At 44.3% G+C, this 27,307-nt stretch overlaps 1 protein-coding gene across 1 annotated transcript in view; it reads right to left on the bottom strand.

Moving 5' to 3' along the window:
- Positions 1-15,155, bottom strand: part of LOC124781209 (scoloptoxin SSD14) — a 534,282-nt gene extending 519,127 nt beyond the window's left edge. Inside the window, exon 1 of the mRNA XM_047253842.1 lies at positions 15,092-15,155. The gene's annotated coding sequence lies outside the window, so the exon portion shown is untranslated. The remainder of the gene's footprint in view (positions 1-15,091) is intronic.
- Between the last annotated feature and the right edge of the window lie 12,152 nt (positions 15,156-27,307).

Below are 27,307 nucleotides of genomic sequence, written 5' to 3'. Positions count from 1 at the left end.
GCGTCAGCAGACGTAGAGAAGGGCATTTGTAGGAATCGGCAGCAGACGTGTTGCAGACTGCAGTAGATCAAGCTACTGTGTACTGAATACAGTGAGAAATTGCAGCTTGGACGAGCAGAATATGAGAATTACCGAGAGTTTATAGGCACGTTGTTAGGATCACTCATATTACGCTTTTTTGTATGGTTGAGGGTTCATTTGCGACTCGATCAGTGATGTTAGTTGCATCTGATAGTTTATCATTCTTTTGGCCGAGTCAGGGAATCGCTGTGTATCCCTTGCGAACCTGTCTTTCTGTAACTCATTTGCCGATTACAGTTTGATCCCATTCATCTCAACTATCCAGTCTTTGCCAGGCATTCTGATGTTAGATTAGTACGTGTCAATAATTGTTAGTTTTCTTGACCTCTATATTTCTTAAGATCGAATGGAACTTGTAATAACTTCTTATTCATATATGTTAGCAGGGGACTTTGTAATAAACAGGGATGAATGTGGACCGTTGTTTTATTTCATAGATAGATTGTCAACCTATTTCTCATCTTCTGTGAGCAGCAACACCCATGTCTCACGTTTGCTAGGGCCATCTCTGTCGTTAGCCGCTGCGGTACAACTTTTATTAACTGCACATCAACCAGCATGGGGAGACCTCACTATCGGTCAGTCCGATGCGGGTCGTTCTGACATCAACACTGATATGCCGAAGCTCAGCTGTATATGCACAACTTGTTGCAAGTCTAATGTAAAGTGCATAAATAGGCAAAAAACACCAAGTATCTTTTCACTACACGGTCGATGAACAGTCACTGGAATCGGACATTACATCCAAGTATCTAGGAGTGTTTATCTTGAGCAATTGTAGATGTGACGTTGGGAAAGGTAAAAGAATCCTAAGAAATGTGGGGGTGGTTTTTACAAAAAAACGACTAATTCTTTTAGCACTGGACTTTCGGTCTCGGACCATCAGAGACTTGGATTAATGGAGAGAAAGAGAAAGATAGAGAGAGAGAGAGAGAGAAAGAGAGAGAGAGAGAGGGACAGAGAAAGGGGGTGAGGTAGGGAGGGTGGATTCTAGAAAGAGCTACGTGATCCATTACGGTTCCACGTAGTAAGAGCAAAAGCGACACAGAAATGATTAACCAACTTCAAAGGCATACGCAACGTGCTGTGCGGAGAGCCTACCTTTCAAAATTCCGATCACGCTCGAATATGAGGCAAGGGGCATAGTACCATCTCCATCTCATATCTCGCCTAATGACAAGGAGAGTAAAATTAGAGTGTACATTTAGATGCAGATGTGGTCACACAACAACGTCACAGGAGTTTTAATTCAATGTAACAGTTTCGTTCGAAGCGTTACCTGATATTCACGTAGTTGTCTTGGGCTGGCGTTAAACTGAGCTTGCCTTAACTGTAAGCTAAAAATTATATCACTCAACACCAGGACAGGATATCTAAAGAATACGTACTTAAAGGTGACCTATTAAGCTGCGAAATATCGTTACATGAAATCGTTGTATATAATTATGACTGATTACAGCATAAAAAAATCCCATGTAATTCTTTTCCAGATTAAACTTGGAAGCCTCTGTCTTGCTGTACATTATGCAGTTCTCCCACAAAGAAGTTCTCATCCAGAACCATCGTGTTAAATCACTTGTAAAATGATGTTCACTGAAAATGGGTCCACAGCTTCGATGAAATGTTTGAAATGATCTAGGTTGCTTGCAGTTGACATTTTTCCTTTTTTAGTTGTATGACTGTACAATTTCGGTCTTAGACCAATATCAAGTAGGCTCTCTGTTAAACAGAACCACCATACGTTAAATGTACAGCCATGTCTAGAAAAAAACAGATCATCTTGTATGAATAGCGATAGAACGCTCTTATTCATAGGACGTGTACATTAGTATGTTTTGCGGAAATGGTTAGCATTTTAGTTACCTCGTTTCAGAGGCTGTCCAACTAGGCCTACTAGGCACGGGGTCCGCCAGGGGACCTGCTCCATGCGTGATGGCATCGACGCGTATAAGGCGCGAATGGCGTCCTGTGTTATAGCCATCCACGCTCCATTGACCTGATTGCAAAGTTCATCTGTGGCGGTTAGCTTTGGGACAAAGCGCTGCACCATGACCTTCGCATTTTCGACTGGCTGGTGACCTGGCGGGCCATGGAAAAACTCTGACATCCTGTAGCAACAAGAAGGTACTTGTTCATGCAGCAACTTGTGGTCCTGCATTGCCTTGCTGAAAAACGGCACCTGGGATATTGTGCAGAAAGGGTATGGCTACGAGTCACAGAACGTCATTCACATTGGCAGGTCACACTTGTCACAGTGTCCTGGTGACGCACCAACTGTGGTTTGTGGTTGTACCCATACGGCATTGAGTTGGCGCTGTATGTCTTATGCGAATGCAGTCACTGTGATGCTGCTCCCACTGTCCTCGATGAAGCAAAATTCGGCCATCATTTTAAAACAAACAGAACTTGGATTCGTCTGAAAACACTGTCTGAGGACATTCCTGTCCCCAGTGAAGTCGTACCATACACCATTGCCGTCTAGCATCAAAATGGCTCTGAGCACTATGGGACTTAACTTCTGAGGTCATCAGTCCCCTAGAACTTAGAACTACTTAAACCTAACTAACCTAAGGACAGCACACACATCCATGCCCGAGGCAGGATTCCAACCTGCGACCGCAGCGGTCTCGCGGCCGTCGAGGATGTTTCTGCACATTTGTGAAAGGTAGGCTGGAAGCGTAACCCCTTGCCGTAATAAACGGCGACGGATTGTCACACCTGATAGACTACGATGTGTTACACTGTTCCGCTGTTGCGCCAGAGCTGAGGAGGACGCAGATGTAGTGCCATTCGGGCGAGATGTCGATCTTCTCGGGGGGGGGGGGGGGGGGGGGGGAGCAGGGGCGGGGAAAGATCTTGATGATGGAACCTGATACACCTCATTGAACTCAATGCCCTTCCGTGAACCATTCTGCACATACCCGTTGCACTGCCGAAACACTTCGTCCTCCACGAGCAAAATTTGCCGGATGGATGCATTACATCCTCTCACACCAATAATGCGCCCTCTTCCAAACTCCCTGAGTTCACGGTAAGGTTCGCGCATACATCTGCGGGGCATACAGCACGTCTGCTCAAGTCATACTGAACCATTACGTTCTTCTTACAGCGACAACGAGAGCCGCAAGCATATTTTACCAATAGGTAGTGTTGCGCCGCGATATCGCTGTTGACTTTCCACCCGTGGGCCGACGTGGTTCAAATGCCAATTATTTCTGCAGAACACATTAATATACAGGGTATTCCATTGATAGTGACCGGGCCAAATATCTCACGAAAAAGTATCAAACGAAAAAACTACAAAGAACGAAACTCGTCTAGCTTGAAAGGGGAAACCAGATGGCGCTATGGTTGGCCCGCTAGTTGGAGCTGCCATAGGTCAAACGGATATCAACTGCGTTTTTTATCATATATTCGTGTAGTACGTAAAGAAATGTGAACATTTCAGTTGGACCACTTTTTTCGCTTTGTGATCGAAGGCGCTGTAATAGTCACAAACGTATCAGTACGTGGTATCACGTAACATTCCGCCAGTGCGGACGGTACTTGTTTCGTGATACATTACCCGTGTTAACATGAACCGTTTACCAATTGCGGAATAGGTCGATATCGTGATCCACTTACAACGCCTCACAACATGCGTAAGCGTATTGTCAATGCATGTGCGAACATTACGGAAGGTGAACTACTCGCTGTTGAGAGGAATGTCGTTACACGTATTGCCAAATGCATTGAGGTTGACGGACATAATTTTGAACATTTATTGCATTAATGTGGTATTTACAGGTAATCACGCTGTAACAGCATGCGTTCTCAGAATTGATAAGTTCACAAAGATATATGTGTCACAATGGAACAACCGAAAAAAAATGTTCAAACGTACCTACGTTCTGTATTTTAATTTAAAAAACCTATCTGTTACCAACTGTTCGTCTAAAATTGTGAGCCATATGTTTGTGACTATTACAACGCCATCTATCACAAAGCGAAAAAAGTGTTCCAAGTAAAACATTCATATTTCTTTACGTACTACAGAAATATGTAATAAAAAATGGGGGTTCCTATTTTAAAAAACGCAGTTGATATCCGTTTGACCTATGGCAGCGCCATCTAGCGGGCCAACCATAACGCCATCTGGTTTCCCCCTTCAAGCTAGACATGTTTCGTCCTTTGTAGTTTTTTCGTTTGACGCTTATTTCGTGAGATATTTGGCCCGGTCACGATCAATGGACCACCCTGTACATGTACTATGTAAATGGACGTCCTATCTCTTGTCGTTCAAGGTGTTCTGTTTTTTTTTCTGAACATGAGTGTATTAGTAAGCACTTTGGAGTTAAACACAAAGTAAGGTCAGAGCTTAACAAATACTAGGAAAGATGTAACTTACTGTAAGAAAAGTTCATCAGTGGCACATTAAGCCACACAAGCGTATGTAATGTGCCAGTCATGGTCAGAAAATATATATATATATTCTCAAAATTTTATCTTTACACTGCCGAAAACGTTGTCGTTGTCATAAAAAACACAGTTCACCATAATGAGATTTTCACTCTGCAGCGGAGTGTGCGCTGATATGAAACTTTCTTGGGGATTAAAACTGTGTGCAGGACCGAGACTCGAATTCGAGTCCGGCACACAGTTTTAATCTGCCAGGAAGTTTCACAGTTCACCATGTCTTAACCGTGCGAATTTTTTTTAACTTGTATGCGTTATGGTGACCGGCAGTCCAGTGCAAATAAAATGTGTGCAATTTAATTAAGACCAAGGCTGCTTGGATGTCTGTGAGTTTTTCATGGTTTTCAAGATCACATGAGAAGCACAGCAATAAGTTTGAGTCTTAAGCGTTTTCTAAGATGCTCTTTGTGCAGCAGGTGGCAATTATGTTGAATTTGAAGATCAAAGCTAGTACTTGGCATCGTAATTCTATGTCCACACGCCATTAGCAGTAAAAATGCGCTTTATGTATATCCTGGCTTGCATATTTGGAGCGTTCTCGCCTTTTTGGGGAATAATTTCGCTACAAGCTCTAACAAGCGTCATATTTTATGACACTGCTTATTTTAAATGGTTTTTGAATGTCGTCTAAAGAGCCACATTGTTCCGTTAAATCAAAACACTTCACCACAGCAGTAGCAACATCAATAATTAAAAATATACGAGTGTTAATGACAAGGAGAAATAGTCTCCCTGTTGAGTCTACACAATTATTTGTATATTTTGAGTTATGCTATACTAGCGACAGTCACCATAGATACCCAGGGTGTCCCATGAGGATTGGTCAATATTTAGGAATATGACAGAAACTATCATTAGAAGCAGAAAACTTCATATGGACATATCCCCTGTTCTGAACCGTTTCCGAGGTAAAACACATTTAATGAATATTGTTATTCATTTTCTGCTTCCTTCAATATGTTGTCCGGTTTACACATGTGCACATGTAAAACAGTAAGTATTAGAACATCCGTTTTTTACAGAGTGTCAATTGAAAAATACGAATTTTTAACACATGAACCTCTAACCTTTATCATACACTGCTGTAGGACAGCTCAAAATAAACGTTCGATATCCCATCGCCAATTTCATTGCAATTGTTCACACTTGGGGATAAAGCTGTATTGCTTGTCTGTCTCTGTACTTTCCCTAATGGACGCAACAGTGCCGATGATGCGACGAAGCCTTTAATTCCGCGTATTCACATTTTTTTTGTACGCCGCAGACTTTATCCAACTGCATAAACAAAAATATAAAGGCGTAAGTTAATTTTACTAACGCTACCAATTCTGTGATTAGCGGAAGATTCTTACGTGTGCGCCACTAGTGCAAAAACAAATGTACAGTAAATGTGTTCTATCTCTAAATTCTTCGGGAAAGGGCATACGTTCTTATGAAATTTTTTGCTTCAAATGAGCGTTCCAGTCATATCTCTGAATACTGACCATTCCTCCTGGGACACGCTTTTTTTCCTTTATTGTTATTTTAAAACCTTGCACAAAAGGTAGGCCGGCAGTGGCCTATCTACGCCTCTTTTCAGCCATAGAAAACCAGAGAACAGATAACATATAGATAGATGTACAGAAAATGTGAATATGAGAAAACAGGTGACACACATAATGATAATAACGAAGACGTTCGAACTGAAGATACTGAATTGTATAAGCAAGTGCAACGGTACACGAAGGCACAATGAGTACACTGTTGAACGATGGAAGACTCTGAGGAGACACAATTGCACTGGAATGGAGAAACACTGCACAGAAAACACTGACGATGATCTCCGACGCACTGCACACACTATTGCACGAAAAAAGGGGGGTGCTACAGGGACTAGGGGACGGTAGGAGGGAGGTGGGGAGGACGCCTGGGGGAAAGAAGAAGTGAGGGGGAGGGGAGAGGGTAGGGGGGGAGGAGAGGGAGAGAGGAGGGGGAAGGGAGTTTCGGAGGGAGAGAAGGGAAAGAGGGAGCACTGGAGGAAAAACTCATGAGGAGGAAGGGGAGGATAAAATCTGATAGGAGGGGTAGATGGAGGGGACTAGGGCATCATCCGATAGGGGGAATTGGCAGAAGCCACCTTGGGCAAGGGTATGGGAGGTGGTAAGATGGAGATCGGATGGGATACAGGAGTACAGGCGTGGCAGCGGATTGGGGTGGGAAAGGACGGGAGAGACAAGCGGGTGAGGGGGATCAAGTTTATGGGAGGTGTAAAGGATCCATATCCATTCAAGGGAGAGGAGGAGGTGTGGGAAAGGAATTAAGTCACAGAGGAGCCGCGTTGGGGATGGGAGGTGGATGCGATACGTGAAGCAAAGCGCTTGGTGTTCCAAGATTTGAAGGGACTTGCAGTAGGTAGGAGGGGCGGAGATCCAGCCGGGATGGGCATAGCAGAGGATGGAGCAGATGAGGGATTTATAAGTGTGAAGGACACCCCATGTGTGGCTGGAGAGGAGTTTGAGGAGGCGGAGCCTGGAGTGTGCCTTGGCTTGCATTGTCTGTTAATGGGGAGTTCAGGAAAGGCGACGGTCAAGGGTGACGCCAAGGTACTTGAGGGTGGTGGCGAGGTTGATAGGACGGCCGTAGATACTGATATAAAAATCAAGGAGACAGAAGGAAGGGGTGGTTTTGCCTACACTGATTTCCTGGGTTCCTGGGACACACTGAACACAGGATATAAACGATGTTCACGATGTACCACAGTGTTATAAGGGACGTGAAGATCAGTGTAATACAGGACACTTAGGATCTATCAAGCCGAGAAACAACCTCCAATTGTATGAATGCGTGGCGTCTGTTCTTTCGGACATGTCCACAAATTCATATAATTGGGCAATGGATCCACCTTCTTCATGCGGATGCGCAAGTACGTCCGACCATCTCAGAGTATCGAACATGGAGGAAATGGACAGGAACTACTGACAAGTGGCGCTCAGTGGGAGTGTGGGTTGGCCGTGAGGCGTGCCGGGATAGTCTGCGCAGTTGTGATAACGCTGGGTCCCGGATAGCGGTGTCCAGTAAGCAGGAAACCCCGGGTACAACTCCTGGGCCGGCACACGTTTTCGCTCGTCGCTGTTGATTCCGCTTAATGTCCCGATGCAGCTGACATCAGTAATCCCTATCCTTTCCTTCCCTTTCTCGAGCCTCCACCTTCAATTTACGTATAACCTCCGATTGCAATACCCAAGCTACCTAAGCTACAGCGCCATAGATTTTCCATATTCTCCCGGTCTCTTATGCTACCGGCTTAGTCAGCTGTTAGTTAATTGATTTGAACTTCCCCGTCAGGGTAATGAAATAAAAATGACTTTAGGTAAAAACTAATTACGTACATAATTCGATCTAAACTTAACCCTTACAAGCACAGTAGTAAGAAGGCCAGACAGAATTTAACTGTTAATTTTATGCTGGTAAAATTTATAATATTTTGAAGTAAAATTTACACAAATCTGAGTTTCGTATTTCGTAAGTGAAAAAACATGTTTTTTTTGTTAAACGACGAATTTAGCCAAAATATCTGGCGGCGCGCATGAACTATAGCTTAGGTGGGTAAATTGTGGCCAACTTGAGGCTGTTGACCGCGTCGATAGACCAGAAGCATTTTTTATCATCTCGACTTACCTGCACCACTGTGGTACATTGTAAACAGTTAGCGTTTACACCCTGTATGTACGTCGCTGACAAATGACCATCTTCTTGTACACAGCCATAGGAGAAAAGGTGTGTGACAGGGGCAATGGGAAAGTTTTCTGGAGTAAGCATTCAGAGGCGCAGAAAAGGATTTTTTGTCGTCTTCATACATTGCCTGTAGGTCACTTGACAATTACTTATCAAAGCTGTAACTCATATACCAGAGAAAAGCCTCATCGCGTTGGAATTATCCGAATGGGACGGAAATTAGTAGATGTGGTGTACGCGACGTACATGCACAGACAAGCCCATAATTACAAGTTCAGAAAAACTGGATGATTTATTTTACAGAAAGAGCTTCACAAATTGAGCAAGTTGGTCCACCTCTGACCCTTGTGCAAGCAGTTATTCGGCTTGGCATTGATTGATATATTTGTTGGATGTCCTCCTGGAGGATATCGTGGCAAATTCCGTCCAGTTGGCGCTTTAGATCGTCAAAATCCCGAGACGGTTGGAGGGCCCTGCCCGTAATTCTCCGAACGTTCTCAACTGGGACAGAGATCTGGCGACCTTTCTGGGCAAAGTAGCTTTTGGCAAGCACGACGACAAGCAGCAGAAACTCTCGCCGTGGTCGGGCGGGCATTATCTTGCTGAAGTGTAAGTCCAGGCTGTCTTGCCATGAAGGGCAACAAAATAGGACGTAGAATATCGTCGCTGTACCGCTATGCTGTAAAGGTGCCGCGGATGACACCCAAAGGGGGGTCCTGCTGTAGAAAGAAGTGGCACCCCAGACCACCATTCCTGGTTGTCTGTCGTATGGCTGGCGACAGTCAGGTTGGCATCCCACCACTGTCCACGACGTTTCCAGACACGTTTTCGGCCTGGAATTTCATCGTCAGGAATAGAATTGTCTTCAGTGATGAGTCCCGCTTAAAAATGAGCTTCGATGACCAGTGAGACTGCCTGCATACGCCTCTGACATCAGTGTGATGCCAGTCCGCCATACGTCTCGACAACCAGGACTGATTGTCTGGGATGCCATTTCGTTTCATAGCAGCACCCTTTTGGTTGTCATTCGCAGCACCCTTACAGCAGAGTGGTACGTCGACGACATTCTGCATACAGTTTTGTTGCCCTTCAAGACAAGACATCATGGGTTTACATTTCAGCAAGATAATGCCAGCCCGACCACAGCGAGAGTTGCTACTTGTCTTGCTACTTATCTTGCCCACCAAGACCGTTGCATCTTTCCGTTTCGGATTTTGACTTTCCGACGCGCCAATTGGACAGAATTTGGCATGATATCTCTCAGGAGGACATCTAACAACTCTACCAATTTCGAGAATGAGATTTTCACTTTGCAGCGGAGTGTGCGCTGATATGAAACTTCCTGGCGGATTAATACTGTGTGTCGGGCCGAGACTCGAACTCGGGACCTTTACCTTTCGCCGGCAAGTAGTCCACCTACTGAGCTACCCAAGCACGACTCACGACCCGTCCTCACAGCACTTGCCCGCGATAGGCAAATGTCCCGAATTCGAGTCTCGTTCCGGCACAGAGTTTTAATCCACCAGGAAGTTTCAACTCTATCAATCAAAGCCAAGTCGAATAACTGCTTGCATAAGGGGTCAGACTTGCTCGATTTGTGAAGCGCTTTCTTTTGAATAAATCATCCAATTTTTCTGAAATTGTAATCATTTGTTTGTCTGTACATATACATCACATCGACAAATTTGCGTCGTATTCGGATAATTCAGTCTTTCTGAGTCGAGCTTTTTTTAAATTCATGGAGTACGAATTGTTGCCGCTTCAAAGCCCCGTTTTATTAATTTTGTTTTGAATTACCAGCGCCTTTCGCATTAAACCATCCATGCTAGTGGAAGACATCTAGTGGTACACAGGTACTTCTACAAATGCAGTGCACTGTGGCAGTCATTTACAGTGTTCGAAGCAACAGTCGATGCAGAGATTGTGCCTACGCTGTTGTAGGAACTCGTGATATGTTGCTCTTCTGGAGTGATCATACTGAGGAGATCACTAAAGTGAAAGTAAGTACTGGTATATCTAAAATTACTGTAACGTAAATTGGACCTTGTACTATTGCTTTTATTAATGATTTCGAAATGAAACAAAGGGGACAGTACGTACTTTTGATATAAATTTATTAAAAAAAAAATGGCTCCGAGCACTATGCGACTTAACTTCTGAGGTCATCAGTCGCCTAGAACTTAGAACTAATTAAATTTAACTATCCTAAGGACATCACACACATCCATGCCCGAGGCAGGATTCGAACCTGCGACCGTAGCGGTCGCTCGGCTCTAGACTGTAGCGCCTAGAACCGCACGGCCACTTCTTCCGGCTAAATTTATTAAAGTACTCGTGTATCTAAAGTTACTGTAACGTAAATTGGAGTTTGTACTATTGCTTTTATTAATGATTTCGAAGTAAAATCACGGGGACAGTACGAACTTTTGATATAAAATTATTAAATTTTAGGCCCATTTTTGCTTGTTATTTAGGACTATAATTTGTTTTAGATATTGTGAGTTCACAGGAGTTTCGAGATGTGTGATTTTGCCTAGGGAAAAATGCGAAATTGCTCCGAAATGTATCTTATTAAATGATGGGTGGTTAGAAACCCTATGTCCCAGTGGTTTCATGTGAAAACACCTCCTGAAAATAACTGATTGTTTACTTTTTGCCAATTCCTTGTTGTCTTCGTTGCTTATTATGTTAATTAAGGTTAATTCTGTGAACAATATTAAAATTATATTTCAAAGTGAAACCTCATCCTGAAAAAATAAATCGATTGTTTACTTTTTGCCAATTTCTTCCTTGCTAACGATGATAATAAAGGTTAATTCTGTGAAAAGTTTTAAACTTCATTTTTTTTCATATTGTTGAGTCTGAAAGGGTTAAAGAAAATAAACAGTAAGGTGTGCCTCCCAGTGAACGAACGCTGTTGCGTGCGAAATCATGCGTGATGCGCTGTCCTAGCATAGGCGCAGCAAGACTTAACTCTCGTTCGCACTTGCGTGTCTCAGGACGCGTATAAGCGACGCACGAGCGTGGCGGGCAGCATCGGGGATAACTGGCATCGGCTGATCGGCACATTCTGCTTTGCCTGCTCGCTCTGCAACGTGGCTTGGTTGTCTCATTGTGTGTTAGGTTCGTTGAGCAATAGCACACAGCCGTAACAGTAGCACACGTAAGAATGCTAGTGTTCCTGTATGTTCTTAGATGCATCTCCATATTCCTCCTTATACTTATCACACATGCTTACGTCACTATCGTGGAACAGGCCTTAGTTTCGTGATCTCTGCTCTATCACCAGAACACCAAAAAAAAGGCGGGCTGGCCGGTCTTGATTATATTTGGCAGACACGACGGTAAAAAGCCGGACATGTCCGGCGAAAGCCGAAAACCAACCATCTCTACCTGAAATCCTCTTTTTTTGTCCTAACGTATTGTGTCTCCTTCATTACTCAGAACAGTGTGACTGATGGTTTTGCGGGTGTGTGAATTTCTGCGTAATCAATGAGGCACAATAAAGACCACAAAAAGACGACTAAAGGGCAAGAGAAACACAACAACATAGACGTAACAGACATACTACTGCAAACTCCTGTAGCACATGAAAACGGGAATTAATTCCTTTAGCCGCGTCGAGTTATAGGGACAAAAAAATAACTGCTGTAGAATTTTATTACTTAAATCATTACCGACACAGTTGGAGGCTTTCGAAAATGTTTTATGACGGATGAAATTAAAAACTAGGAACATACAGTGTAGCTACAATTAAACTTTCGCTATTTGAGAGAACCCCCCAAGAAAAATGAATGGTCGTAGGACAATGAAACTTTGTGGAAACGTTTGTAAGGACATGCGGAAGAGAAATAACGAGTAAACCATTGAAAGAAACGCATTTTAATTTCCGCATGAGAGGATAACATTTGTCAATTGCGAACCACGTTTACGTTGGAGGTTACAAACGTTGCTCAATGTGACGACACTCTGCATCCTCGAGAGCCTGGAACCTCACTAGAGATTGCAGAACAGTTATTCGCAACGCATTCCGAACGCTGGACCATGGAATGTTCAGCTGACGTGACACAGCTTGTCCACTGCCTGAAGATCACACAACGCGTCCAGCATTCTCAGCCATGGCAACAGCAATCTCTTCAAGAATTTGTGGCGCATGTGGACATAGGCTTCTGCCAGGATCAGTTCCGAAATCGCCGGTTAATTCGAACTTCCTAATCATGTCCTTCAACCTCTCGGTCTTCCTTTAATGCTGAGCAGGACCACTATTGCTGTTATTTTGATGAGACAGCTTTACGAGTGAATGATGTTAAGAAGAATTCCGCTGACATGTAGCAACATTATTCTTTTAATGATATACAACCGTTTTTGCGGCCTATAGCGCCATCTTCATGTGCAACACTATCGAAAGGTCGTAGGGGTACACATTGCTCCTAGTCGATATAATATTTAATGAGCACTGTTTACTTTACATTCGCGAGCGTAGGGTAATCACGTCTTTGTCACCCCTCGTTCGCCGGTATGGAGTAGGCAATATTCAATGAATAATATATCGACTAGGAGCGATTGGTACAACTCTGACCTTTTGACATTGTTGCACATGATAAAGCGACTTTAGCCCGCGAAACCGATTGTTTAACAATGAAACAAGCTGTCAACGGAATTCTTCTTAACATCATGCCTTTCAACAGCTGCGCATGCACAGAATATAAAATACTTTACAAGTGAAGCCCTTGCTCATCTTGCCCAGGCCCATGTTAACTGTCTGCTCCTAAAAGCACACTGATGCTTGAGATTCAGCACTACGCCGTCGAACCAGTCAGTACCAGCGCCCAATGGCAAGTCATGAAGCTAACATTACTCATAACGCAAATTCTGCAGAGCGTAGTCTGAACATTATCCTATAAAGATGAATAGCGATACGGTAAATAGTTTTCCGTCCACACTGGCTCAAGTAGCGAAAGTTTAACCATCACCAACCTGTACCAGAACTCCCGACGTATCGCTTGTGCAGGGACCGCTAGCGCAACACTAATTACAGTGCGTATAAAGGCATTTTAGCAATCATTCTTCTCACGTGGTATGTAAAATCTTCTGCTCTGGCTGTTATAACACTTTTATTAATAAGTCACTACCGTTTTCACATCAGTAGAGATGCATCTGTAGGTGACAGATTTTTAGACAGTCGTGGCCCGTCAAAGTGATTGCATAGAACCAGGTCCTATAGTTCATCGTCAAGGTAAAAACAGACAGCAAGCTAAAAGCAGTTGTCTATGAATAAACTGACTGGGACCGCGCAGTCAATTTAATCATAGCCTGTTTTTATTTTGACGATGAACGACGGGACTTGGCTGTAAGCAATCACTTTGCGTGCCATGGCAGTTTAGAAACCCTATCACCTAAAGAGGCTTCTCTACTGATGCAAAAACAGTAGTGACCTTTTAATAAAAGTATTATAACAGCCAGTGCGGAAGATTTTATTCACCATGTGGAATTTTGGTTGCGCTTGCCCTACCTCTAAAATAATATGTTCATTCTTCTACCAATCCCTATATGAACGGAACGATAAGAAGACGTAATCAGTGGTAGAATGAAAAGGACCCGCTGCCTCACACTTCACAGTGGTACGCAAAGATGCAGATACAGGTGTATAACGTGAAAAGTATCAGCACTGCGCCGGCCGGAGTGGCCGAGCGGTTCTAGGCGCTACAGTTTGGAACCGCGCGATCGCTACGGTCGCAGGATCGAATCCCGCCTCGGGCATGGATGTGTGTGGTGTCCTTAGGTTAGTTACGTTTAAGTAGTTCTAAGTTCTAGGGGACTTATGACCTCAGATATTAAGTCCCATAGTGCTCAGAGCCAAATATCAGCACTGCAACTGAGTAGAAAACTGTCAGATTATCGTAGACACTTGTAAAAACAACGAAGAGTACACAGGCAGCAGCAAGGTGATGAAGTCTGACACCACAGTTCGCAGATATCGTCGCCAAGGTAACCCGAGAATCACGGAGTATCCTCAACAGAGAAGCGCGTGCGACAGACGTCAGGGGCTGCATGAGATTTGAAGTAGCGAACCTGGGTTCGGAGAAGCCAGCTTATGGAGATATGGAAGTAAACTTATCTACCGCTTTACCTAGCATTACTATTTTCCAGCTTATTTGCAACTAACATGCGAATAAGTTTACACATACTGTGCTGTTTATTTACGTGTACATTCTTTATTCCCTGCAAGGAAATCCTATCACCTGAAGATGCATCTCTATTGATGTAAAAACGGTATTGGCTTGTTAATAAAAGTATTATAACAGTCAGTACGGAAGATTTTATGCACCATGTGGAATTTTGGTTGCGCTTGCCCTACCTCTAAAGTAATATGTTCATTCTTCTCACAATACCTACAGGAACGGAACGGTAAGAAGACGTAATGAGTGGTAGAATGTAAAGGACCCTCTGCCTCGCACTTCACAGTGGTACGCAAAGATGCAGATCTAGGTGTATAACGTGAAAGGTATCAGCACTGCAACTGAGTAGAAAACTGTCAGATTATCGTAGACACTTGCAAAAACAACGAAGAGTACACAGGCAGCAGCAAGGTGATGAAGTCTGACACCACAGTTCGCAGATATCGTCGCCATGGTAACCCGAGAATCACGGAGTATTCTCAACAGAGAAGAGTGTGCGAGAAACGTCAGGGGCTGCCACCATAATTCGCAAGTCCGAAGCGATCGTAGCTCGGTGAGACACCTGTTGCGCAGGGGGCGGCCGCGCAGAGGCTGGAAGGACAGGTAGTTGTCACGCTTGCCGGCTGCTGCGGCGACTGGCGCGCTGCACTATGTACACTCACCTCGGTGGCGGCGCGCGCTGCAGGACGGAGGACGGAGGACGGGTCCTTTGCGGCCGCGAGCAGGGGAACAAGAGGGCACTGGCGAGGGGCGCGACGCGCGCGCAGTCTGCCGGCCGCCCTTGGAAACGGCCCAACTGGGCCACTGCCGCAACCGCAGGCCGGTTGTGGGCGCTGCCGGCGGCAACAGCTGACGGACCACGGGCGGCTGCGGCGGAGGCAAGGTGCCCAGCCGTGTCATTCCTGATACGCACATTGCTCGCTGCAATGGAGCTACAGCAATGGAAATATCACTGTTATTCAGAATGAGATTTTCACTCTGCAGCGGACTGTGCGCTGATATGAAACTTCCTGGCAGATTAAAACTGTGTGCCGGACCGAGACTCGAACTGGGGACCTTTGCCTTTCGCGGGCAAGTGCTCTACCAACTGAGCTACCCAAGCACGACTCACGCCCCGTTTTCACAGCTTTACTTCTGCCAGTATCTCGTCTCCGACCTTCCAAACTTTACAGAAGCTCTCCTGCGAACCTTGCAGAACTAGCATTCCTGAAAGAGAGGATATTGCGGAGACATGGCTTAGCCATTTCTTTCAGGAGTGCTAGTTCTGCAAAGTTCGCAGGAGAGCTTCTGTAAAGTTTGGAAGGTAGGAGACGAGGTACTGGCAGAAGTAAAGCTGTGAGGACGGGACGTGAGTCGTGCTTCGGTAGCTCAGTTGGTACAGCATTTGCCCGCGAAAGGCAAAGGTCCCGAGTTGGAGTCTCGGTCCGGCACATAGTTTTAATCTACCAGGAAGTTTCATCACTGTTATTGATGGAACAGCAACTTCAAAATTTCTACATCTACATCTACGTACATACTCCGCAAGCCACAATACGGTGCGTGGCGGAGGGTACCTCGTACCACAACTAGCATCTTCTCTCCCTGTTCCACTCCCAAACAGAATGAGGCAAAAATGACTGCCTATATGCCTCTGTACGAGCCCAAATCTCTCTTATTTTTGTGGTCTTGCCGCGAAATGTAAGTTGGCGGCAGTAAAATTGTACTGCAGTCAGCCTCAAATGCTGGTTCTCTAAATTTCTTCAGTAGCGATTCACGACTCCCATCAGAGTTCCTGAAGCATTTCCGTAACACTCGCGTGATGATCAAACCTACCAGTAACAAATCTAGCAGCCTGCCTCTGAATTGCTTCTATGTCCTACCTCAATCTACATCTACATCTACATGATTACTCTGCAATTCACAGTTAAGTGCTTGGCAGAAAGTTCATCGAACAACAATCATACTATCTCTCTACCATTCCACTCCCGAACAGCACGCGGGAAAACGAATACCTAAACCTTTCTGTTCGAGCTCTGATTTCTCTTATTTTATTTTGATGATCATTCCTACCCATGTAGGTTGGGCTCAACAAAATATTTTCGCATTCGGAAGAGAAAGTTGGTGACTGAAATTTCGTAAATAGATCTCGCCGCGACGAAAAACGTCTTTGCTTTAATGACTTCCTTCCCAACTTGCGTATCATATCTGCCACACTCTCTCCCCTATTACGTGATAATACAAAACGAGCTGCCCTTTTTTGCACCCTTTCGATGTCCTCCGTCAATCCCACCTGGTAAGGATCCCACACCGCGCAGCAATATTCTAACAGAGGACGAACAGTGTAAGCTGTCTCTTTAGTAGACTTGTTGCATTTTCTAAGTGTCCTGCCAATGAAACGCAACCTTTGGCTCGCCTTCCCCACAATATTATCTATGTGGTCTTTCCAACTGAAGTTGTTCGTAATTTTAACACCCAGGTACTTAGTTGAATTGACAGCTTTGAGAATTGTACTATTTATCGAGTAATCGAATTCCAACGGATTTCTTTTGGAACTCATGTGGATCACCTCACACTTTTCGTTATTTAGCGTCAACTGCCACCTGCCACACCATGCAACAATCTTTTATAAATCGCTTTGCAACTGATACTGGTCTTCGGATGACCTTACTAGACCTGATAGGGATCCCAAACGCTTGAGCAGTACTCAAGAATAGGTCGCACCAGCGTTCTATAAGCGGTCTCCTTTACAGATGAGCCACATCTTCCCAAAATTCTACCAATGAACCGAAGACGACTATCCGCCTTCCCCACAACTGCCATTACATGCTTGTCTCACTTCATATCGCTCTGCAATGTTACGGCCAAATATTTAATCGACGTGACTGTGTCAAGCGCTACACTACTAATGGAGAATTCAAACATTACAGGATTCTTTTACCTATTCATCTGCATTAATTTACACTTATCTATATTTTGAGTTAGCTGCCATTCTTTACAACAATCACAAATCCTGTCCAAGTCATTTTGTATCCTCCTACAGTCACTCAACGACGACACCTTCCCGTACACCACAGCATCATCAGCAAACAGCCGCACATTACTGTCCACCCTATCCAAAAGATTATTTATGTAGATAGAAAACAACAGCGGACCTACCACACTTCCCTGGGGCACTCCAGATGATACCCTCACCTCCGATGAACACTCACCATCGAGGACAACGTACTGGGTTCTATTACTTAAGAAGTCAAACAAGACAACAAAACAAATTTTCTGTCTACTTATACACAGGGTGCAAAAATGTAACAGGACTTTGAGAATGCTCTATTGAACAATTTAAAGTAGGGAAACTGGGTTCGAAGAAGCCAACTTATGGAGATATGGAAATAGACTTGTGTACCGCTTTACCTAGCATTTCTGTTTCTGTAACATGCGAATACGTTTACACATACTTTGCTGTTTATTTACATGTACATTCGTTTTTCCCTCCAAGGAAACGAGGACGACCAACCAGTTTTTTCTTTACTTTGCCTGTCCATCAGGTGAATCTGTTGTATCATGTGTTCCATGATGGAACGTGCTATGAATCAATGACAGACTCATTCATTACTCAGTGCTATTCAGAGACGTACAGTACAATACGGCGGAGCAGTACTGGTACAATTTCGCAGAACGCACTGAGATGCACCTTGTGTGTGGGGATGTACGTTGCAATGCTCTCGCTGCTGAAAGGCTGTACAGGGAACGATTTCCTAACAGTCAGCGTCCGTTACGACAAGCGGTTATTTTTTTCGATCGACGAATGCGGGAGACGGTCCATTGGAAAGAAGAAACGAGGGACATGGCAACATGAGAACCATTCGCACATCCTATTTTGAAGAGGAGGGTGCATCAGAATCTTCGTCGCCGATGTCATGCATGGCTTGAGGTTGATGGCCGTCAGTTTCAGTACTGTAAGAGACAGTGTTGGAAGATGCAGTACAAATGGTACATTCATTGTGTCAATGATGGTATTTACAATTAACTAATGTAAATAAAAAGGTACACAGTAATGTGATTTTATTCCTGTTATGGCTCAAATGGCTCTGAGCACTATGGGACTTAACTTCTGAGGTCATCAGTCCCCTAGAACTTAGAACTACTTAAACCAAACTAACCTAAGAACATCACACACATCCATGCCCGAGGCAGGATTCGAACCTGCGACCGTAGCGGTCGCGCGGTTTCAGATTGCAGCGCCTAGAAACGCTCGGCCACTACTTCCGGCTGTTCCTGTTATCTCCTTAAGCTGACTTCTCAGATCACAAAGCATCTCAAAACGTCGATTTCTTTCCACCATGTCCGTTATCACGGTTGCTCTCTCACCAACCACCCACAACAGACAATTCCTCGCGGCAGAACGACAGCAAAGTTGTTTGCTCCTAATGCAGCCTCTGCTAAGCAACCTGTGCTAACTAAAGAGTTTGTATCACCCATGTGTTCAGATCTCCAAAGAAACTCCAATATTACAAACAAAACAGCCACTTCCCACTATGTAAAAATCTCACAGTAACTACTGTTCCTAGGGATCGCGTCTCCGATGCTTGAATTCTTCGCTCATTTCTTTTTGTTACAGTCCCTACAACTCACTTCCACATGTCCTGGTTAGCAGAGACATCGTTTTGTAGAACTTAAGTAAAGTTTCATTTATTACGTCGCTTGTAAGGTTCCAATAGACTATTCCGTTAATACGACTGAAAAGGGAATTAAAGTTCAGAGGGAAGAAATAAAAACTTTACCGGATGCTCGTGACATTGTAATACTGACACAGACGGCAAAGGGCCTGAAAGAACGACTGAGTAGAATGGATACTGTCTTTAAAAGAGGTTACAGCTAAAATAAGTGTTATACACCGGTGTTCAAAAGATGAGGACGTAAGTAAATTTCGCTTGATGGGTTGTTACTAAGTAACACACATTAAGTGATCAAAAGTATTGGGACACTCCCAAAAACATAGGTTTTTCATATTAGGTGCATTGTGCCGCCACCTACTGCCAGGTACTCCATACCAGCGATCTCAGTAGTCATTAAACATCGTGAGAGACCGTAGTGGGGCGCTCCGCGGAACTCACGGACTTCGAACGTGGTCAGGTGATGCGGTGTCACTTGTGTCATATGTCTGTGGCGCGAGATTTCCACACTCTTAAACATCCCTAGGTCCACTGTTTCCGATGTGATAGTGAAGTGGAAACGTAAAGGGACACGTACCGCACAGAAGCGTACAGGCTGCCCTCGTCTGTTGACTGACGGACCGCCGACAGTTGAAGAGGGTCGTAATGTGCAATAGCCGCACATCTATCCAGACCATCCCACAGGAATTCCAAACTGCATCGGGATCCACTGCAAGTACTATGATAGTTAGGCGGGAGGTGAGAAAACTTGGATTTCATGGTGGAGCGGCTGCTCATGAGCCACACATCACGCCGGTAAATGCCAAACGACGCCTCGCTTGGTGTAAGGAGCGTAAAAATTAGACGATTGAACAGTGGCGAACGTTGTGTGGAGTGACGAATCACGGTACACAATGTGGCGATTCGATGGCAGGGTGTGGGTATGGCGAATGCCGAGTGAACTTCATCTTCCGCTTGTGTAGTGCCAACAGTAAAATTCGGAGGCGGTGGTGTCATGGTGTGGTCGTGTTTTTCATGGAGTGGGCTTGCACCCCTTGTTGTTTTGCATGGCAAGCACCTTCTTGCTTCCCACTGTTGAAGAGCAATTGGAGGATGGCGATTGCATCTTTCGACACGATCGAGCACCTGTTCATAATGCACGGCCTGTGGCGGAGTGGTTACGCGACAATAACATCTCTGTAATGGAGTGGCCTGCACAGAGTCCAGACCTGAGTCCTATAGAAAACCTTTGGGACGTTGTGGAACGCCGACTTCGTGCCAGGCCTCACCGACCGACGTCGATGCCTTTCCTCTGTGCAACACTCCGTGAAGAATGGGCTGTCATTCTGAAGAAACTTTCCAGCACCTTATTGAACGTATGCCTGCGAGAGTGGAAGCTGTCATCAAGGCTACGGATGGGCCAACACCATACTGAACTGAAGCGATGGAGGGCACCACGAACTTGTAAGTAAGTTATTTTCTGCCAGGTTTCTGGATCCTTTTGATCACATCACTCGATGAAACTTCGACCATCCACAGAAAAAAATGCTACAGTATACTACAGATGGAAACTGAAAGAATTACGCAATGAGACCATCAAAAATGATATTTTTATTCGAGACGATTTATAATGGTTCCCTGAGCGTCACAAAAACCGCGACATGGGTCTTAAGTGGGTGTGTGATCACCAAGGAAAGCAACGCATACTCTGCAACGTGCTCATGTGCTGAACACAAAGTTTGTAAGGAATTCTTGTTGCAGGGCGTTCCATTCCTCCACCAGCGCTGTTGACGACTGTTGCATGGTCGTTGGTGCATATGGACGTGCTCCTATATGTCTCCTCAACGCATCCACACGTGCTCGGTGGGATGGGCAGGCCAATCCTTTCACCGAATATCCCCTCGTTCCAAGAGCTCCTCTCCCACCTCCTCCTCCTTCTCCTCCCCCGCCTTCTCCCCCTCCTGCACTATTCGATTCTGTCGCGCATTGTCATCCACGAAAATGAAGTTAGGGCCGAAACGCACCCCTGAAAAGACGCACACGGGCAACGACTACAGTGTCACCGTAACGTTGACCGGTGAGTGTCACCTGGATCATCAAAACGATAGTGTTAAGGTAATGTTCCTAGGTGCATTACGTATTCCACCTCTCGCTATATGAGAGTACGAGCAGAATTACGTCGAACATGACTGTCAATATAGAGGGTCTATACAAGGGCGATGTACTTGAGAACAGTATTATGGAAATGGAAGAGGATGAAGATGAAATGGGAGATATGATACTGCGTGAAGAGTTTGACAGAGCACTGAAAGACCTGAGTCGAAACAAGGCCCCCGGAGTAGACAATATTCCATTGGAACTACTGACGGCCGTGGGAGAGCCAGTCCTGACAAAACTCTACCATCTGGTGAGCAAATACCCTCAGGCTTAAAGAAGAATATAATAATTCCAATCCCAAAGAAGGCAGGTGTTAACAGATGTGAAAATTACCGAACTATCAGTTTAATAAGTCACAGCTGCAAATTACTAACACGAATTCTTTACAGACGAATGGAAAAACTAATAGAAGCCAACCTCGGGGAAGATCAGTTTGGATCCGTAGAAACACTAGAACACGTGAGGCAATACTGACCTTACGACTTATCTTAGAAGAAAGATTAAGGAAAGGCAAACCTACGTTTCTAGCATTTGTAGACTGAGAGAAAGCTTTTGACAATGTTGACTGGAATACTCTCTTTCAAATTCTAAAGGTGGCAGGGGTAAAATACAGGGAGCGAAAGGCTATTTACAATTTGTACAGAAACCAGATGGCAGTTATAAGAGTCGAGGGACATGAAAGGGAAGCAGTGGTTGGGAAGGGAGTAAGACAGGGTTGTAGCCTCTCCCCGATGTTGTTCAATCTGTATATTGAGCAAGCAGTAAAGGAAACAAAAGAAAAATTCGGAGTAGGTATTAAAATTCATGGAGAAGAAATAAAACTTTGAGGTTCGCCGATGACATTGTAATTCTGTCAGAGACAGCAAAGGACTTGGAAGAGCAGTTGAATGGAATGGACAGTGTCTTGAAAGGAGGATATAAGATGAACATCAACAAAAGCAAAACAAGGATAATAGAATGTAGTCTAATTAAGTCGGGTGATGCTGAGGGAATTAGATTAGGAAATGAGGCACTTAAAGTAGTAAAGGAGTTTTGCTATTTGGGAAGCAAAATAACTGATGATGGTCGAAGTAGAGAGGATATAAAATGTAGGCTGGCAATGGCAAGGAAAGCGTTTCTGAAGAAGAGAAATTTGTTAACATCGAGTATAGATTTAAGTGTCAGGAGGTCGTTTCTGAAAGTATTTGTGTGGAGTGTAGCCATGTATGGAAGTGAAGCGTGGACGATAAATAGTTTGGACAAGAAGAGAATAGAAGCTTTCGAAATGTGGTGCTACAGAAGAATGCTGAAGATTAGATGGGTAGATCACATAACTAATGAGGAAGTATTGAATAGGATTGGGGAGAAGAGAAGTTTGTGGCACAACTTGACCAGAAGAAGGGATCGGTTGGTAGGACATGTTCTGAGGCATCAAGGGATCACCAATTTAGTATTGGAGGGCAGCGTGGAGGGTAAAAATCGTAGAGGGAGACCAAGAGATGAATACTCTAAGCAGATTCAGAAGGATGTAGGTTGCAGTAGGTGCTGGGAGATGAAAAAGCTTGCACAGGATAGAGTAGCATGGAGAGCTGCATCAAACCAGTCTCAGGACTGAAGACCACAACAACAACAACATGACTGTCTTGGTTGTCCAGGTGTTATGGTGTGGGCAGGCATGAGGCTACATAGTTGTAGCGAGCTCCAAATCTTTGAACACAATACATTCACTGGTCAACGTTAGTGTGGCACTGTACTCCTTCCCAATGGGCGTCTTTTCAGGTGTGAATTTGGCGCTTACTTCATCTTTATGAATCAAACTGCACTACCGCTTCGAAGCTCTTGGAACGAGAGGATATTCGATGAATTGACCGTCCTGCGCCTTCCGCCCGATTTGAATCCCGCTGAGCGCATATGGGATGCGTTGGAGAGAAGTACTGCAGCATGTCCACGTGCACCAACGACCAGGCAACACGTGTCAAAAATGGTTCAAATGGCTCTGAGCACTATGGAACTTAACAGCTGAGGTCATCAGTCCCCTAGAACTTAGAACTACTTAAACCTAAGGACATCACACATAATCATCGCCCGAGGCAGGATTCGAACCTGCGACCCTGGCAGTCGCGCAGTTCCGGACTGAAGCGCCTAGAAGCGCTCGACCACAACGGCCGGCAAGCACTTCTCAACCGCCGCGTTGGGGAAATGGAGCGCACTACCACAAGAACACCTTACCAACATTGGAGCACATTGCAGAGCATGCGTTGCGATCCGTTGCGATCACACACACTATTAGGGATCGTGCCCCACCATTTTGCCCAGGAGTTCGTAATAAATCACGGTGACTTCAGTGTTGTCATTGTATTTGGGTAAACGTGTAATTTCCGTTCGCCTCATTATGTATTTCTTTCAGTTACCTTTTGTACAATACTGCAGCTGTCCACGTTTGATCGAGCTATGTACTTGGCAGTGAGACATCATGTGCAAGTTACTTTTGTGCTTCAGTTTAGCACACCAGTGTAGGCTGTAGTCGAATTAAGTTAGAGATGCTGAGGGACTTAGATTAGAAAATGAGCCACTTAACGTGTTCTGTTGTTTGGCCTGTAAAATAAGTGGCGGCGGCCCAAGTAGAGAGGATGTAAAATGCAGAAAGGTTAGGGCAAGGAAAACGTTTCTGAAATGGCTAAAGTGTCATCATCGGACATAAAATTGTTAGGATGTCTTCTCTGTAGATATTCGTGTCGACAGTAGTCTTGTACAGAAGCGAAACGTAGGAAAGAACATGATATGAAACTTCCTGGCAGATTAAAACTGTGTGCTGGGCCGTGGCAATAATTCTGATGCTAAGTTTCTCGTTAGTCTCATTTTTGCTGCTGCTCGTTACTTTGGTCTTTTTCCGGTTTACTCTCAATCCATAATCTGTACTCAGTAGACTGCTCGTTCCATTCAACATACCCTGTAATTTTTCTTCATTTCCACTGGTTACAGCAATGTCCTTTTACTGATATAATTTCACTCTCGATTTTAATCCCTCCTTTGCAACCTTCTTTTATTTCCGTCATTACAAATTCGGTGTATGAACTGAACAGTAGAGGTAAAGGTATGCATCCCGCCTTTACACCCTTTTTAGTCCGAGAACTTCGTTCTTGGTCGTACAGTCCTATAGTTCCTTCTCGGTTCTTGGACATACTGAATTTTACGAGTTTTTCCCTATGGCTGACTCGTATCTTTCTCAGAATTTCGAATATCGCACGCCATTTTACATTGTCGAATGCTTTTTCCTAGGTCGACAAATCTTACAAGAGTGTCTTGATTTTTCTTCAGTCTTGCTTCCATTATCAGACGCACAACATCAGAAACCATTCTCTGGTGTCTTTATCTTTCTTAAAGCCAAACTGATCGTCATGTACAAAGAATTCTTTTTACGGTGCAGCCTCACCTGTACAAGTCAATTTAAAAAAAATGAAGAAGACCGCGGCTTTCTTCATTTTTCAAATAATTGTTATCTAACAGATCCTCAATTATTACCTTTTCCATTCTTTTGTATATTATCCTTGTTAGTAGCTTGGTTGCTTGAACTGTTAAGCTAGTTGTGCGATAGTTCTCGCACTAATCGGCCCTTACTATCTTCGGTATTCTGTGGATGATATTTTTCCTCACGTCAGATGGTACGTCGCCAGTCTCATATATTCTACACACCAATTTGATTAATCGTTTGCTTCCAGTCGCCCAATGGTTTTAGGTTTCAATGTTATCTGTCTCATCTGCCTTATTTGGTCTCATGTCTGTCAGAGATCTTTTGAATTCTGACTGTAATACTGGATCCCCTATGTCTTCCACATCGACTCCAATTTCTTCTTGTGCCACGTCGTAAGGTAAGTCCTCCCCTTGATACAGGCTTTCAATGTACTCTTTCCACCTATTCGCTCTCTCCCCTGTGTTTAACACAATAATGCCCATTGCTCTCTTAATATTACCAACCTTGCTTTTAATTTCACCGAAGGTCGTTTTGACTTTTATGTATTCTGTCAGTCCTTCCAACGAAAATTTCTTTTTCGATTTCTTCACTTTTTCCGTCTGCGGTTTCGCCTTGGCCTTCCTGCACTTGCATTTTATTTCATTCCTGAAGTATTTATGTTGCTGTAATCCTGTTTTTCGCCGAGTATTTTTGCAGTTCCTTCTTTCATCGATCAATTGAAGTATTCCCACCCAAGATTTCTTCGCAGTTACCTCCTTTGTACCTGTCTTTGCCTGTCCAACATATGTGATTGCCGTTTTTATTGATATCCACTCCTCTCGTACCAAACAGCTTGTTGTGGTATTCCTTATCGCAGTATCCACATCAGTCGTGAACTTCAAACGCGTCTCGTCATTCCTCAGTATTTCAGTATCCCACTTCCTTCCACACTGATTCTTCTGGATGAGTTTCTTAAACTTCAGTTGGCTCTTGATCATTACCAAATTGTGATTTAAGTCTACATCTGCTCCTGCGTACGCCTTGTAGTCCATTATCTGGTTTAGAAACCTCTGACTGAGCACGATATGCTCCAGCTGGAATCTGTCCGTATCTCTGCGTCTTTTCCTCTTGTGATTCTTGAATAGAATATTTTTCAGTTACTGTCTGACATTTATTGCAGAACTCAATTAGTCTTTCTCTTATCTTATTCATACTGCGAAGCCCAAACACTCCTGCAGTTCTTTCTTCTACTCATTTTCCTACAACCGCATTCCAATCGCCGATGATTATTAGATTTTCATTTCCCATTACCCATTCAGTACCCTCATATACTTTCTCTGTCTCTTTATCTTCTACTTGTGGTGTCGGCATGTATTCCTAAACTATTGTTGTAGGCATTCAAATGGTTCAAATGGCTCTGAGCACCATGGGACTCAACTGCTGAGGTCATTAGTCCCCTAGAACTTAGAACTACTTAAACCTAACTAACCTAAGGACATCACACACATCCATGCCCGAGGCAGGATTCGAACCTGCGACCGTAGCGGTCGCGCGGTTCCAGACTGAAGCGCCTAGAACCGCTCGGCCACAACGGGTGGCACCATTTTCACCTTACAAAAAAAACAATTTTGATCTTCACAGGCACACACCTCAATTCGGTATCAGTTCCGAGAAAGCCAGTTGTGTTGACTCTCAAATCTGTTTTTCCTTTCGCCGCTCTTCTTCTTACAACCGAAAATACTACATGATTCGTGTTTGTATAAGATTCCACAAACGTTGCACCTTCAGTTTGTCATATTTCCCCCTTTTAACAACCAATATCAAAATAGTATAAAATGCGTTACCTACCTGACAGCAACATAATATGTACAAATCTCACAGTAGCAGTAGTCTCGCACCTAAGTTCTAATTGCATCAGTTATTCGCTCCGACTTTCATAAACGCTCGCAGGCCCGCCGGGCACTTGTCATGTTTTGTTACTGAAGTTCAAAAGTTCTGATTCAGAGTACTACCTGGCTGTGTGCGGCCCTCATCTCTGTGTAGCTGTACACGGAACGTCTCGCGGAGATCGAAGTCTTTGCCTTTGGAGGGCTAGTCAGAGGCCAAGGTGCTAAAATTGGGTCTGAGACAACGTAGTCATGGATGAAGGCGCTCACGGCCCGCATTTTTTATATTGTCGACGCTCTGATCCTAGCTTTCGGACGGCGATACAGATTTGCAATTTCAGAATGCTGTTTCATATAATTGAGTGAGCTCGCTGCATGCTTTTAGCTTAATCTATGGATTTCATGCATATCACTTTCGCTTCTTGCAGATCGTGTTACTGTGAGTCATGTATATACACCGCAAATTCTTATGACGTGTGTCCGCTCAGATTGTAGCGAAAATCAGCTTTTCTTTGTGATTAGACCAGAAACGTTTGGCCAAGGCGGTGATGCCATCCATTTGACATTATGAACACTTGTATCTGTGAACAATTCTGGTAATTAAACTCTCTTCACCTCTGACGAAATAAATCTCGGGTGGACAGCCTGGTATGAGTGTGCATAGGACACAATATTTCGGCACTCGACCACGTTGCCATCATCAGCGCACCTGACGATGGCAACGTGATCGATTGCCGAAATATTGTGTCCTATGCACACTCATACCAGGCTGTTCAC

Source organism: Schistocerca piceifrons, chromosome 1 (assembly GCF_021461385.2).
Source record: "Schistocerca piceifrons isolate TAMUIC-IGC-003096 chromosome 1, iqSchPice1.1, whole genome shotgun sequence".
Classification (NCBI taxonomy): domain Eukaryota; kingdom Metazoa; phylum Arthropoda; class Insecta; order Orthoptera; family Acrididae; genus Schistocerca; species Schistocerca piceifrons.
Note: the sequence above shows the minus strand (reverse complement) of the source record. Positions and strands in the feature narration are given on the sequence as shown.